This window comes from Filicampus tigris, chromosome 9, assembly GCF_054856515.1.
Source record: "Filicampus tigris isolate MCC_2025a chromosome 9, RoL_Ftig_1.0, whole genome shotgun sequence".
Lineage (NCBI taxonomy): Eukaryota > Metazoa > Chordata > Actinopteri > Syngnathiformes > Syngnathidae > Filicampus > Filicampus tigris.
Genome location: NC_141225.1, coordinates 10663036 through 10676736, shown reverse-complemented (window position 1 = coordinate 10676736; position 13701 = coordinate 10663036). Strand labels below are relative to the sequence as shown.

At 40.1% G+C, this 13701-nt stretch overlaps 1 protein-coding gene across 6 annotated transcripts in view; it reads left to right on the top strand.

The window, feature by feature from the left end:
- kaznb (kazrin, periplakin interacting protein b) overlaps positions 1 to 13701 on the top strand; it is a 102104-nt gene that overhangs the window by 41606 nt on the left and 46797 nt on the right. The window lies entirely within an intron of this gene.

The window sequence follows — 13701 nt, the reverse complement described above, 5'->3', positions numbered from 1 at the left end:
GGGAACACATTTTATTGGGAGGGGATGAGTTGGACCAGAGCCGGTTTCAGGGGGTTGGCTTTCCCAGGCCACTGCTGGGCTTGCGTCCCTCTGGAATCTCAAACAGCTTCGCAAAGTTGAGCCAAAGTTGTCCATTTTGTCTATGGAATCGTTTTGGCTGCTTCAATCTATACCCATTGTTTTTGTCTCACAGCCATCCATTCAGTTACCTCTGGAAGCACTTCAAAATAATGCCAACATGAGACATGCTAACAAAGTGCCCTAATGAAGCAGAACAAGGCTCTCTGATGGTTATTGTAGCGAGACAAATTTCATCCAAGGAAAGACGAAGGGCAACAGGTAATGCTGCTGCTACAGCAAAGTGGAGAGGATAATGATAATAATAGCAGGTGATAATAATAGGTGATGTCAAATCTGCATGACCAGTGAGCAACCCGTAGTGCATTCGCAAGGGGAGGATTCCTGGCTCAACATATCTGGTAGCTGCTTTTGCCAATGGAAAAGCACCAAAAATGCAAATGAGCCGTAATGCCACTTTTCCACTCCAAGCTCTACTCACCTCAGTTTTGACGCACTCCAAAACAGTACCAAAACTACAAAAGCCACGGTGCAGTGAACGTTCGAGACCGAAGGCCGCTGCAGCAAAATGCAGATTGCGTATGGAATAAAATATTGCATCAGGCCGATGATGAATATGCATGAGTGACCAGCAGTGGTTGACGTAACCCATAAGGTATCCTCCTGACATGCTTGATATTAAAGGTGTCAAAATTAAATTGATTCATCGACAACAATTTTAATAATCGAGTAATCGAGCCATTGTTTAAGTTAAAATTGTCCAAATCCTCTGATTTCAGCCTCTCATCAGTAATTATTCTCTAATTTCTGTCGTCCTCCATGAAAGCAAACTGATTACACTAGGGAACAATTTGAAAAAAAAAAAAGTTCGGTTGAGTTAGATTTTCGTGCTGATCAAAACTGGAATGCTGTTTTCAAAATGGCAGTCAGTTTTTTTTCTAGCACGTCAAGTATTTTTCCCACAGCTTACCGGATAAGCAATATTCCACTGAGCTGTAGTAAAGATTGTTTACGATTGGACTCGTCTTGACAATTGAGACAGTGCGGTGAGAGGTGTGTGCAGCTCTAATTTGGAAAACAATGACTGAACCACTAACCGAATCAGTTTCCAAAACGTTGGCGAGGGCAGCATCAATCCTTCTCGTGCGACATTGCTTGGTTGTTAAAAAATACCAAAGATGCAACTATAATTGCGTAATAAACAGTAATGGGGAAAAAAACACTTTCATGCAAAATTAAATGTTATGTGATTATTTGAATAATCGATGCAATGTTTGATGGAATAATCAACTGTAAAAATATTCTATAGTGACAGCCCTACTTGAAATCCAGATAGACTAGGTACAAGAAGTAATCCCCACAGATCATAAGATTAGTTGCCTTAGCCAATGGAAGCATGTCAATAACAATTAGCCCTGCGGTGTATGGTGTAGTGCAGAAAGAAGCAAAAAAAAAAAAAGCAAAGCAAACAATCTATAAGCAGATATCTTCATTCAAAACAGAGCGACGTCTGAGTGACTAAAGTGCAATACATCCGACCACCGCGATGTTATCACCATACAGCCGCTCAGTGATGAATCGCAATATCAGTCTTAGTGAAGAAAGCAAAGTGCATAAGTACAAGCGCACTTCTTTATTCGTAATAGAACGACATGTAAGTGAGCTCAAGTGTTTGGTGAAATCTGTGTTTTCACACATCAATACGATACCAATTCAAATGGATGGATACCGCTACTTCAAAACATGTTTGGTAAAGAAAGATTAGAACGGACCTTTTGAATATAATCAAACATCATCATTGCAAAGCACAGCGATGCTATCGTGATTAATGGTGGTAAACAGCAATGCTCGTTGATGTAGGACAGCACATGTGGCATTAGACACCCTAGACTGATACACCTTTATATCCTGATGATTATTTCTCTATTTATGACACGCTCTGTCAAGACATAATGTTCCCAATTTGATAAGCAAGTCCCTGAGGTCTTGTTTGCCTGTTGCCATCCATGTAAAAGTCCCGTTGAGGATTGTGCATGTCATGTGAGAAGATAGAGAGGCTTGTCATCGCTGACTCATCGTGTTGTCTTCTGAGGTGCCGCCTTTGAGTCCAGCGCCCGTTATACGTACGAACTACGACTTCATTTGCGCAGCAGGTAAAACCAACTCTGTCAAGTTTCTCTCCGTAGCAATAATCACAAAGGCTAATGCAAAAGCATACAAAAGCAGATACAAGTCACTCCATGTTTGATCCCAGATGAGCCACGCTGTTGCGTCCGCCCCGCTCTTGGCGTTCGTCCGTTCTCTCGCTGTTGTGAGAGTCTGACATTCCCACATTCCTGAATGTCAGGGCGGTGATGTCACACTTCCTGTTCCCAGACGCGAGGGCCAGCGGTCAGGTGACTGGAGCCAAACAAACCCAGTTGTACTCTTGTGATGATCACAGTGATGCAGGGCTTACTTGGCTAGACACTTTGGAAACCCTTTTGCCTTGTTTATAAAAAATACGTTTTGTATTTTATTACTTATGGACGAGCAATACGGTTCCCTTTTTTTCCATAATGGGGTTATTAATATCATATTTTAACTGATATAGAAATTAAAAAAAAAAACCTTTAGATTTAAATTTTATCATGGACCACTAATAATTTTTTCACAATCATTAAATGCTATTCATTCATCCGTCTACTACAGGGCCAATTTGGAGACAGCCTTTTGTTACCATGACGATTGCGGGGTGGAGCTAGGTGAATGAACAGGCAAGAGCAGAGCTAGAGTCTGGAGAAAAGCCATAATTTGACAGTGAGCATTTTCATTCACTGAGACAGCACTAATATATACTGTATGTGTATATATATATATATATATATATATATATATATATATATATATATATATTTATTTTTTTTGTTAAAGGTGGTAAGGCAAAATAGGATTTTGAAGGTTTTTGGGTGACCTGTGCCCTGTATCCCATTAGTCTCGATCATCCACCCCTGCACTGAACAGCGACTGAATCCCATCCCCACATTCACAAGCAAAACAAGAGCAACCTGTAGTAAGCTCGGTATTTTTCCAAAAGTTACTTGAGGGTCATTCATGTTCATGAGTTGGACCTTGACACAAAGCAAAAAGTGGAAGAAACAATTTGGGCTTCGAGAATTGAATATCTATTCACCACAGTGAATAGTGTAGTCTTTATTGTATAAGTCAATTTATTAGTAATAGTGGCACCTATTTTTTGACACCCTTCGTTCTCACTCTGCCCACCTCCAATCTTTTTTTTTTTTGAACTAGCCTTGTGGGCCATATCAAATGCAATTTTTAGTATATGCCGTGGGCCGCCGAAAAATGGATGTCGGGCCGCAAAATGGCCCCCGGGCCATCGTTTGGCGACGTTATGGTATGATGAGATGATGCTTTTGTGAGTCCAGGCGCATTTGTTAGTGCATTTGTTACCTCTCATCAAACAGCTTCATTAATATGCATGACCTGATTGTCTGAAATTGTAACCTGAACACCTTTGCCAAAATGTCCGGCTTTTGTGCTACATTTCGACTCCTCTTAACATCCACGACAGATGCCCAGAAGAGGCTCCGACCCGGCTTTGCCTTCGGCCTCCTCGCTGAACTCATCACGAGGGACGGCGGATTAAATCGCTTCCCCGAAATTTCACCCTTCATCGGGATTAACTGCAGCGCCGCTTTTTACACGCTTTTTTACCCCCGCCTCCGGCTGCCTCTTCCCGCATAAACTTCAGCTACAGTGCAATCTCAGAATATGATGCGTCATGTATATGGTGAGACTTCATCTCAGTGAGCATGGAAAAGATTCATTTTGTTTTCATTTTCTTTATTTATTTATTTGTTTTTTTTTTAATGTTGCCTCCATAGAAGGGAATTTGTGATGTTGACCATAGCACAGGAAATGTACGGTAGTTTAACGTAGTATAGTGGTTGCTAAAAGAAGTATATGCGCCCTTGTCCTGTCCTGTCTGTTCAGCAAAATAAGGCGACAATTGTAATAAGAGGAGATTGGGATCTATTATTCAAACCAAAAAGTGTTTTACTGTTACAGTATGTTGTATTTTAGAAACAGATGGGCATGGTGCCTCCCACTGACTGCGCATGAGTAGACTTGATTCAGGAAGACAGCAGCAAAATAAACTTGTGAGTATGAAGTGGAGTTACCCTAGTTGAGTGGAAAACAGGACCAAAGGGAGAGGAAAGAGTTTTGAGTCAAAAGTATCAGGAACCAGACAATATACTTTATAGCACCGCTGTCAGTGTCAGCCAATGAGTATGCAGTGCAGAGCATTTCATCACAAAGACGTGAGTATTAAAGTGGTCAAAGCCGAATTAAATGTCGATAATGATTCATCAATTTGACATCAATGACCTAAGTGGTGAGATAATTCACTCGTTAAATAAGAATCCACAAAAAGAATTTTCAAGGACTTGTTCGAGCTCATGAAATAGGAGAATTTTCTCAAACTCACACTTTCACGGACGGTGATGTAACTTTGAATGTAAGGTGTCAGATAATTGTAACAGATTTCAAAAGACCCGGTTGGGAGATTAACATTTTTTTTTTTAAATCTTGTCCGCGCAATACATGGACGAGGAAGTGCTAATAAAAAAAAAAACACGCTTCTATGACAGCAATGAATGCCCATAATTGTGAAATTTGCATTTTTTCCTACAGCAAAACCTCCCCACACAAACAGGTCGGAGGTTACAAGGGATTGTTTTGGACCTTGGAGGTTCCACTGTTCAGTGCGGAGTAACGACGCACACTAACATAGCTCATAGGACTAATTATTGCACTCCCAGGTAACAGCTTGTAACCTTTACCTGGCCGCAAAAAGCACAGGTATGTTTCCCAAGCTGTAATAAGTGAAATGTCAAGGGTATAAAAGCAGAACCTTTGAGGGTGCCACCTCAGTGACAAGCTAATTTATAAGGCGCATTTTATAGGCGAGCGTATTCAGTAATGAATTCACCTCTCATCTTCTCCATTGGCTCCTCACTGTGAATCCATCATAGGCATGTCAAGGCCTTGTTTAATATTCCTAAATGACTCAGATGCTTCAGCAGCGAGTGGAGTGCATAGCTGCCATACCTAATGAGTGTCTGAGGTGTGTGTGAAAGCATGTGAGGTAACCCGTTGGCATAGTAGCATGTGTCGACTGCTGCCAGATAAGTGGCGTGCTGTTTGGATGCTGAGACAATGACTCATTGGAGTCATTGCAATCATTGATCTGCTTGTGACGGACGCCGCGCTGGTGGACGACAGAGATTACTCAGGGATGCTTTTGCCTGAACCATACGGGAAAACATTTGACTGCTCACTGATTTAAGACGCCATTTTAGGTCAAAACGTGTTGGGATTGTCCTCTCGAGGCTACTGTAGGACAAGGAAGGGCATCAGGAAGACTTTGCATGAGCTCACAGCAAAGAAGATTAACATGACGTAATATGTATGTAATAGGTACATGAAGATTTTTTTTCAAATTGTTCAACTTTTCAAAAAGACTTGCCCATTTTAAATAAGATCAAATAAAAGTCTCTGATTATTAAAGTAGTAAAATGAGGTGTTTGAAGACAGTTGTTTAAAATGCAATTAATGAAATTAAATCATTTGAACCAAAATGCCTTTACCCATGCACACTTATTTTTTTAATGAATCAAAAACAGGTTTGTTCTTTTGTTTAGTTTAATGAATTCAAATGGCATTTATACATTTTGAATTAAGTAAAATTAAGTTAAAAAAAAAAGACAATTCATTACAATTTATTTATTATATACAATGGATGCTCAGATTTTCTTGATTTTTTTTTGTTTTCGTTATCTCTTTTTCTTGGCAATTAGGAAGTATGACTGAATAACTGACACAGTTATTCACAGATTTTTACAGTTCAGAGTTGGGTCCGGTCCCTCACAACCAGAAAATAGTGAGGTACACCGTAACAATGTTGAAATAATTGTAAATGTTATTTAATAGGGGTGGAACGATTTTTTTTTTACCAATACGATATGTATCGATATAAGGGCTAACGATTCGACGCGAAGCGATATACACTAACCAAAAGCAAGAACCCTAACCCTATTACATAAAAAACAAGCTATTTGCAAGCTTTAAATAAAATGTAATAAATGAACAAAAATACTTTTATTCATAATGGATTCATGACATCGTTATATAGAGTAAGCATACCCCAGTACTGTGGTTACAGCAGCACAGTAAGTGTTATTTTCCAAACTGTATATTACAGTTAATAGAGATCGCTTATTGTGAAATGAATGGATGTACAGTACACAAACTTCTTTTTTTTACACAAACCAATGGGTGTGACTGGCATATGTCATTCACGATTCCGCGTCAGCGTTTAAAACCCGGTGCAGTAAAAGAGTGTTGATGAAGTGTCCTCCTCTTAACACTGTGATCATTTCCGCAGTGGAGACGCCAAAGTGCCTGTATTGCGCTCGGCTGCAGAGTCATTGCGGCGAGCAATCTTCTCTCTTCTCCCCATCTGGGCTGAGTTTTTCAGGAGGCCCTGCATCTCTTCTTACTTCATTCTGTACACAAGCTGCAACATGGACTTATGACACTGCAGACCTCGACTGCCATTCCCCCAACTCCATCGTTACTCTTTGTATATTTCTGACGCTCTCCAGGGAGCACATGCAAAGAAGGCATGCGATGCGCTTGGAGCTGGGGTCCACTGCCTTCTGATACTTGAGCGCGCATCCCCTTGGCTGTCGCGTTCCCTGCGTGGCCTCTGCTAGCCACGCCCCGTCTGTGGTCAACGCCGCGCGAGAGTAACTGTGTCCAAACAATAGCCTGGAGAGAGGCGGCCCCTCGCCCCTCGCCCCCCCCCCCCCCCCCCCCCCATCGACTCTTCTCCCTCGCTCTTCCTCTTCCTTGCCACACTTCCTCCTTTCCTTGCCACACTTCCTCCACTCCAACTCCTAAGGATTAAGCGGGTATTTCATTACCCCTGGCTTCATATATTTATGAAATGTAGGTTTCGTACGATGTCAGTGGCATTAGTTTGCAAGCAAAAAAATCAACGTATTGTTCTCAATCGCTCTTTTTATAACGATAATGATATTAAGTCTTGACTTTTCCTGCACTTGTTAAACGTGCTTTCAAAGTAGTTACAGGAACACCGGTCATTTCACTACTGATTAATGGCTAATGAATAACTGATGAGCGTCTATTTGTTGTTGCTGTAATGGAATACAAGGCCTGTGCTGACTTGGCAGAGCACTGCAGACTGTCTATCAGATGGTGCCGGTATGTGTATGCGCGCGTGCACATGTGCGCTTTGACCCGCACCGGCGCTTGATCTCTTCATTTTGGCCGTCCGGGTGTTGGGGGCGGGGGGGATGAAGGACAGCTGAGCGCCGCAAATGCACTTTTATGTGCTCGCGCGGGCACAGCAAGCGTTTGGCTATTGTTTGCATGGCTTGAATGGGTGCAAAAATCATTTTTCGTGTTTTAGCGTAGGTTAAGGGTGTGGTTGTGGGGGGGCACTGGGGGCTGACCCCAGCGTGTCTTGTGTGTGGACTATTAGCTGAGCTGGCAGAAGTGAAGAGATGATTGCTGTAATGCAATCACGTAAGGCACTTCTGAAATTTCAAAGGCAGGTAGGTATGCAGGTAGGTAAGTAGATGAGCAGGCAGGATGGTCGGTAACTAGGTAGGTGGGTAGGGTTGATAAGAAAGGTCGGTAGGTAGGCAGTATTGGTAGATAAGTAGGTGGGCAGGTCGCTAACAAAGGTAGGTAAGTAAGTTGGTAGATAACTACGTAGCTTGGTAGGTAGATAGCAAAGTAGGCAAATATGTAGAAACTAAGTAGGCAGGCAGGTAGGTAACTAGGTAGGTAGGTAAGTAACAAAGTACGTCGATATGTTTTTTAGCTAGGTAGGAAGGTAACTAGATAGGTAGGTAAGGCGATAGGTGGATAACTAAGTAGGAAGGCAGTTAAGTAACTAGGTAGGCAAATGTGTAGAAACTAAGTAGGCAGGCAGTTAGGTAGTTATCTTAGTAGGTAGGTAAATAGATATTTAGATCACAAGACAGTTAGGTAACTAGCAAGGGTAGTAAGTACCTACTAAGTAGGTAGTAGTTTAGCTGATAGGTAACTCAGTAAGTCGGTAGACAAGTCACTGAGTAGGTAGTTAACTCAGTATGTAGGTAACTAAGTGGGTAGGTAACCAACTTAGTAGGTAGGTTTTAGGTCGCTAAGTAAGCAGGTACATAACTCAGTAGGTTGGTAGGTAGGTTAGTCAATGTGGATACTTTTGGTCAAATGAGACATCAGTCATTATGGCAGTACCACTCATGGGTTGCAAAAAAAAGGTAAGTGAGGTCAGATTGGGAGTGGAGGATGTCTGCGCTATAGGCGGTATTTCAAGGGGCAAACATGGAATGGACTGGTGCTGTTTCTCTCTGGACTTGTTCATATTGCTGGCTAGTCTGAAGAAACTTTGGGACACACAATCGCAAAAAGAAATGGAGTGGAGCAAACGAAGCAAGTGTGCATGTCATCCGCAGGCGTCTTGTATTTATCACCACTGCGTGTCTGTCTGTCATGAGTGGGCATTTCATTCATGCTTTGTTTGTGGGGAGAGGCTTCCTTTCCTTGTTGTTCTTGAGATTGTGCAACATTCTAGATAGTCGCCTCATGTTTCCACCAAGAGCCTAGGTACAGTTTGGTTCCGATAACCACCATGCCTTTCAGATGCTGCCAGCAGTTGAAAAAGTGGGACTCTACGGACTGAATATTTTGGGACTCTTTACTATCAAACGGTTTTCCCCTCAATATGAAACCCTAACACTTGCTTGAAACCCCAATTTGGGCTTCATAGTGTAATTTGAAACCCTACGTGTTCGAAACCCTTACTCTTGCTTCAAACCCAAATTTGAAACACTAACAAGGATTTCAAACCCTCAATTGAAGCCCTAACTCAGACTTGAAACACCATTTTAGAACCCTAACCTTGCCTTCAAATACTCACTTGAAGCCCTAACCTTACCTTGAAACTATAATTTGAAGGCCTAACCTTGCCTTCAATTCTCAGTTAAAACCCCACTTTTACCTCAAATCCTAATTTGAAGCTCTAAAATGACCTTGAAACCTTAATTGATATGCTAAATTTAGCTCCAAACTCTAATTTGAAAACGCAATCGTCCCTTCAAACCCTAATTTGAAAGCCTAACCCAGGCTTCGAACCTTAATTTCAAACCCAATCCGCATCTTGGTGTGGTTCTCGACACCCCCGTGTGTGGGAGTTTTAGTGAGTCCCCCTTTGTACATTTCACCTGGAATCATCCAAATCCTTTTGAAAGTTGAAACGGCGCTAACAGCAGCCAGCCAACATCCATTTCAAACGCCTCATTGCTTTAACAGTGATGAGAGCCTCCGCCGTCGCCGCTACAGTAGGTATTGTTGTTGCCCGGGCCGCTCGTTTAAATCCTCCCCCGAGCGCAAAATGGAGTCGGCGTTGAGGCAAATGACTTTTGAGGAAGCGCAGAGCTCCGGCAGTCGTTCCGCCAAAGCGTGACATTCCCGCACGGCCGAGAAGAAGCAGAACACTTGTGACGCTGCCGTGATGAATGCGACGCTCAGCGTTTGCACTTTTAAACGGAATGCACAAATGCTTGTTTTCAATGGTGTTTGAATGTTTCTCTTGAGCGGGGGTCACCAACTCCGGTCCTCGAGGGCACCTGTCCTGCAGGTTTTCAATCTCTCCCTGCTGTAACACACCTGATTCAAATGATCAGCTCATCAGCAAGCTCTTGAGAAGCCTGATAATCACTCTGATCATTTGAACAGCAGGGAGAGATTGAAAACCTGCAGGACAGGTGCCCTCGAGGACCGGAGTCGGTGACCATAGCCTTCAGATTAGTCAGTCAAAAGAAATGATAAAGACTTTGTTCAGTCTATTTTATTTACATATTTAGATCTATTACAAGTAGCGAAAATCGTAGTTACTGTGTAAGCATGTAGTTTCTTTATTTAAGAGGTTTCCTTTCATCCAGCATAGAGAAAAGTCCTTAGTGCTACGGATGGAAATTAAAAATCGGTTCCCGGTTATTCAATTCCAGGGAATCGTTTGTTTTCTCGCCTCAAGATTCCGCTTATCAATCCTGGAAATGACGTCGCATGCAACTTTTCCAATTTACAATCGCGATAAGGAATCAAATCAATCAGCAGTATCGTAATGGAATCGTCAATGCTAAATTCTTCTCAATTCCCGTCCCTAATAATTGCCGCACTGAACTGAACCAGAGCAAACCATTGTTCCCCAAAAAATAAAGAGGTAAATACTGTAATATTCAACGCTAACCTTTGCGTCAACGCTCATTTTTAAACCTTAGGCCTTGTTTGAAACGGTAACCTTGAAAACCTCATTTAAATGCCCCAAAACATGCATGAATCCCTAATTTGCAACCCTACCCTTGGCTTCAATCCCTAATTTCAAAACAGTTTTGAAAGTTGCTCCTGATGCCGAGTCATCAGTAGCTAAATGAGGTACAGTGTACTCAAAGCGCTATCCAAGTGGCAGCCCGTTTACTCCTAGTAGATTTATTGAACTATACTTTCTATTTTTACTTGAGTCCTTTTGGTTAGAAGAAATGCTACTTTCACTCTGTTCCCGTGAGCTAAACTACGCCTGTTTTATTTTTCTACAGCTATTCATTATGGCTTGTGCAATCTACTTTGGCTCGTCAGAAAGACTTTTATCACATGACTCTGTTTATCTTCATTTGACCAAAGTGACTTCATGCAGAATTCCATATTTACCATACTGATAGGCTCCAGTTCACCTGCAACATGCATATATATTATTAAATGAAACATTCCTATTTTATATTTTTGCCTGTTTGTCATTCATCTACGGTTTGAAAAATGAATGAATCACAAGTTACTCACCAGTTACTCAGTACACGAGTTTTCATTTGGAGGACTACTTTTTAGCTTTATTTGAGTCATATTATTCATAAGTAACTTGAGTCCAATTTTTGATTGCGCTACACATGTGGTGTCCATGTTGACATTTCGTGAAGCTATACCACTCATGAATCCCACCCGTCTGCCTGCCTTCTTCACATGAACATTACAGCATTTCCATTTTTTTTTTTTTTTTGGGCAATTCCCTGGTTGTTGTCATGTAAACATTTCAGTACATGTCGGAGGCGGTCACGTGCTGGCCTTCGTTTGCTTCTCTAATGTTTGTGCTTGAGCATCCTCGCGTGCCCCTTGCATGAAATGTTAACATTTGGAATGATTGTTTTTGCCGTGCAGCCTGTCGGCATTAGCGCTAAAAGCCTGGCTACCTCTTTTCACCTCCACGGAGAGGTTTTTACACAAATATTTATCAGGTCGCCAATTAGAGTGGCCGTGCTGTGCTCGGGCTACACACTCACTCACGCGCACACACACGGAGTGGAAGTTGTGTGTATTGCATTCCTGGAGACTTATGTCACGTTTGGGTTATGTTTGCCCTCGAAGCAGATGTTCGGCACGAGTTGCGTGCACGTGTTGCTTAATGCATATCGAGCTACAGTGGTGCCTTGAGATATGAGTTTATTTCCTGATGTGAGTGCACTTGTCATTCAAAGCACTCATATTTCTGATCTTTCCCCACTGAATGAAGGGAAATATTATCAATCGTATCCAGCCTTCTGCAAAATAATAAACCCACATTTTGTATTGTAATGACAAAAAAAAAACTTTGTAAAACATACAGCGATGACAATATTGAACAGAATTAATAAGAATCACACACTTTTTGTTACACTTTGCTTCAAGTGAGTGGGCATTGTGCTGTATTGAGTGTCTAGATGTGTTACTGCACCGTTTGTGTCAAAATATCTGTTGCTTGAACTGATATATGCTTTTCACGTTATGTGTTAGCATTAGCATTAAACTAGCGGATTAAGGCTAATCTATGTTTTTGTTTTATAAACGCCAATTAATAATGTAATTAATTTAATTCTCCCAGTTTGAAGTTTAGTTTGACAATACACTTGAAATGTGAGTGGAATTAAAGGTGGTATCACACTTAGCAGCAAAGGCTTGCAAGTTTTTGCGCACACATTCTGGTATTTCATCATGGTTCGTTCAAGGTTGCCAGACATTCACAAACACTTAACAGTTGAAAACAGTTTTTGTTGTCGTTGTGAACATGTTGAAAATTTGATGGTGACAAGAAAAACTGTTTGCGAATGACTAATGAACATCTTTGCAACATTTTGCAACTTTGAATGGACTTGGCCCAAAAAAAGAACATTTGCTACAACACAAAACAAATTCATTAACGTCTGCTCTTCATGTCAGGCTCAATCGACACCCTTGGTTAAATAGAAATAAACATTTTAATCCATTTCAATGAGACTAATCCCAAATTGAATTTTAAGGCAACTCAGTGCAAATGTGATGGAGAATTTCGGTCCCAATTTCACGCTAAAGAGCTGAGAAAATGAAACATTTAACAGTTAAAGGCTTGTTTTTTTTCTACAATTAGCATGTGGCAAAGCATTATCTAAGCATCCTGATTTATTTTTTATTTGTTTTTATTTGCAAATTGATATTAGTTATCTGACTATTTTGCTTTTTCTTTGCTATTTTGGTGGGTAAAAGTAGGTCATGAAGGAAGTAGTAAATGTTTTTCAAGAATAAATATACATATAATACATTATACAAAATCAAATTATACATTAAATGAGCAAATGTTAAAATTCCTGCAAACAAATGTAAAATGACAGCTTCTGTTTTGGAATATTATTTCATTTTATTTATTCTGAGAAAAGTTCTACTTTTTTACTATAACATTATGCTTTTTAATATTACATTGTTTTTTGTGTAATATTTCCACTTAATAATATTTATTTTACTCATAATTTGAGCACTTGTTTTTCTCATAATGATATGAAAATGTTATTCTTGTAATATTATGTGTGTCATTGTAATATATTACATATATTCATGGATATTCTAGTAATATTAAAATTTTATGCCTGTAATATTAACGATAGTTTTTGCAGTGTTCCAATTTTATTCTTCTTAGAATACTTCTGGTAATACTGCACTTCATTTTTATGACATTTGACTTAATTCTTATAACGCTACTAAGTCATTATTTTCAGACTTCATCTTTGTAGTATGACTATGCATGTTAAATTTGTACTTTATCATCGTTATTTTTTGACTTTGGTAATATTTCATTCATTTATTCTCAACAGGAATTTTTATCTCAGTTTTTTTTTCATGTCAAGATATAACTTCATTCGCATAGTATGGCAATTTTATTGAAACAATGCAGCGTTATTTTCATAATCCAACACATTTTTTCCTCTTGAAATTAAAATGTCTACTCTTAACATGACTTTTTTTCTCTCATGAAAATAAATGTCTACTCTTAACATGACTTTTTTTCTCATGAAAATACAAATTAATCCTCATCAGGTTCAAACTTTATATTACAACTTTAAGCTGTAATGTTTTTAACGCCATCTATTATTGTAATATTTAGCTTTATTCTCGCAATATAGTGTGTGTGTGGGTGGTCTCATAAAACTATGACTAGCCACATAATGTTTCAACTTTATACTATTT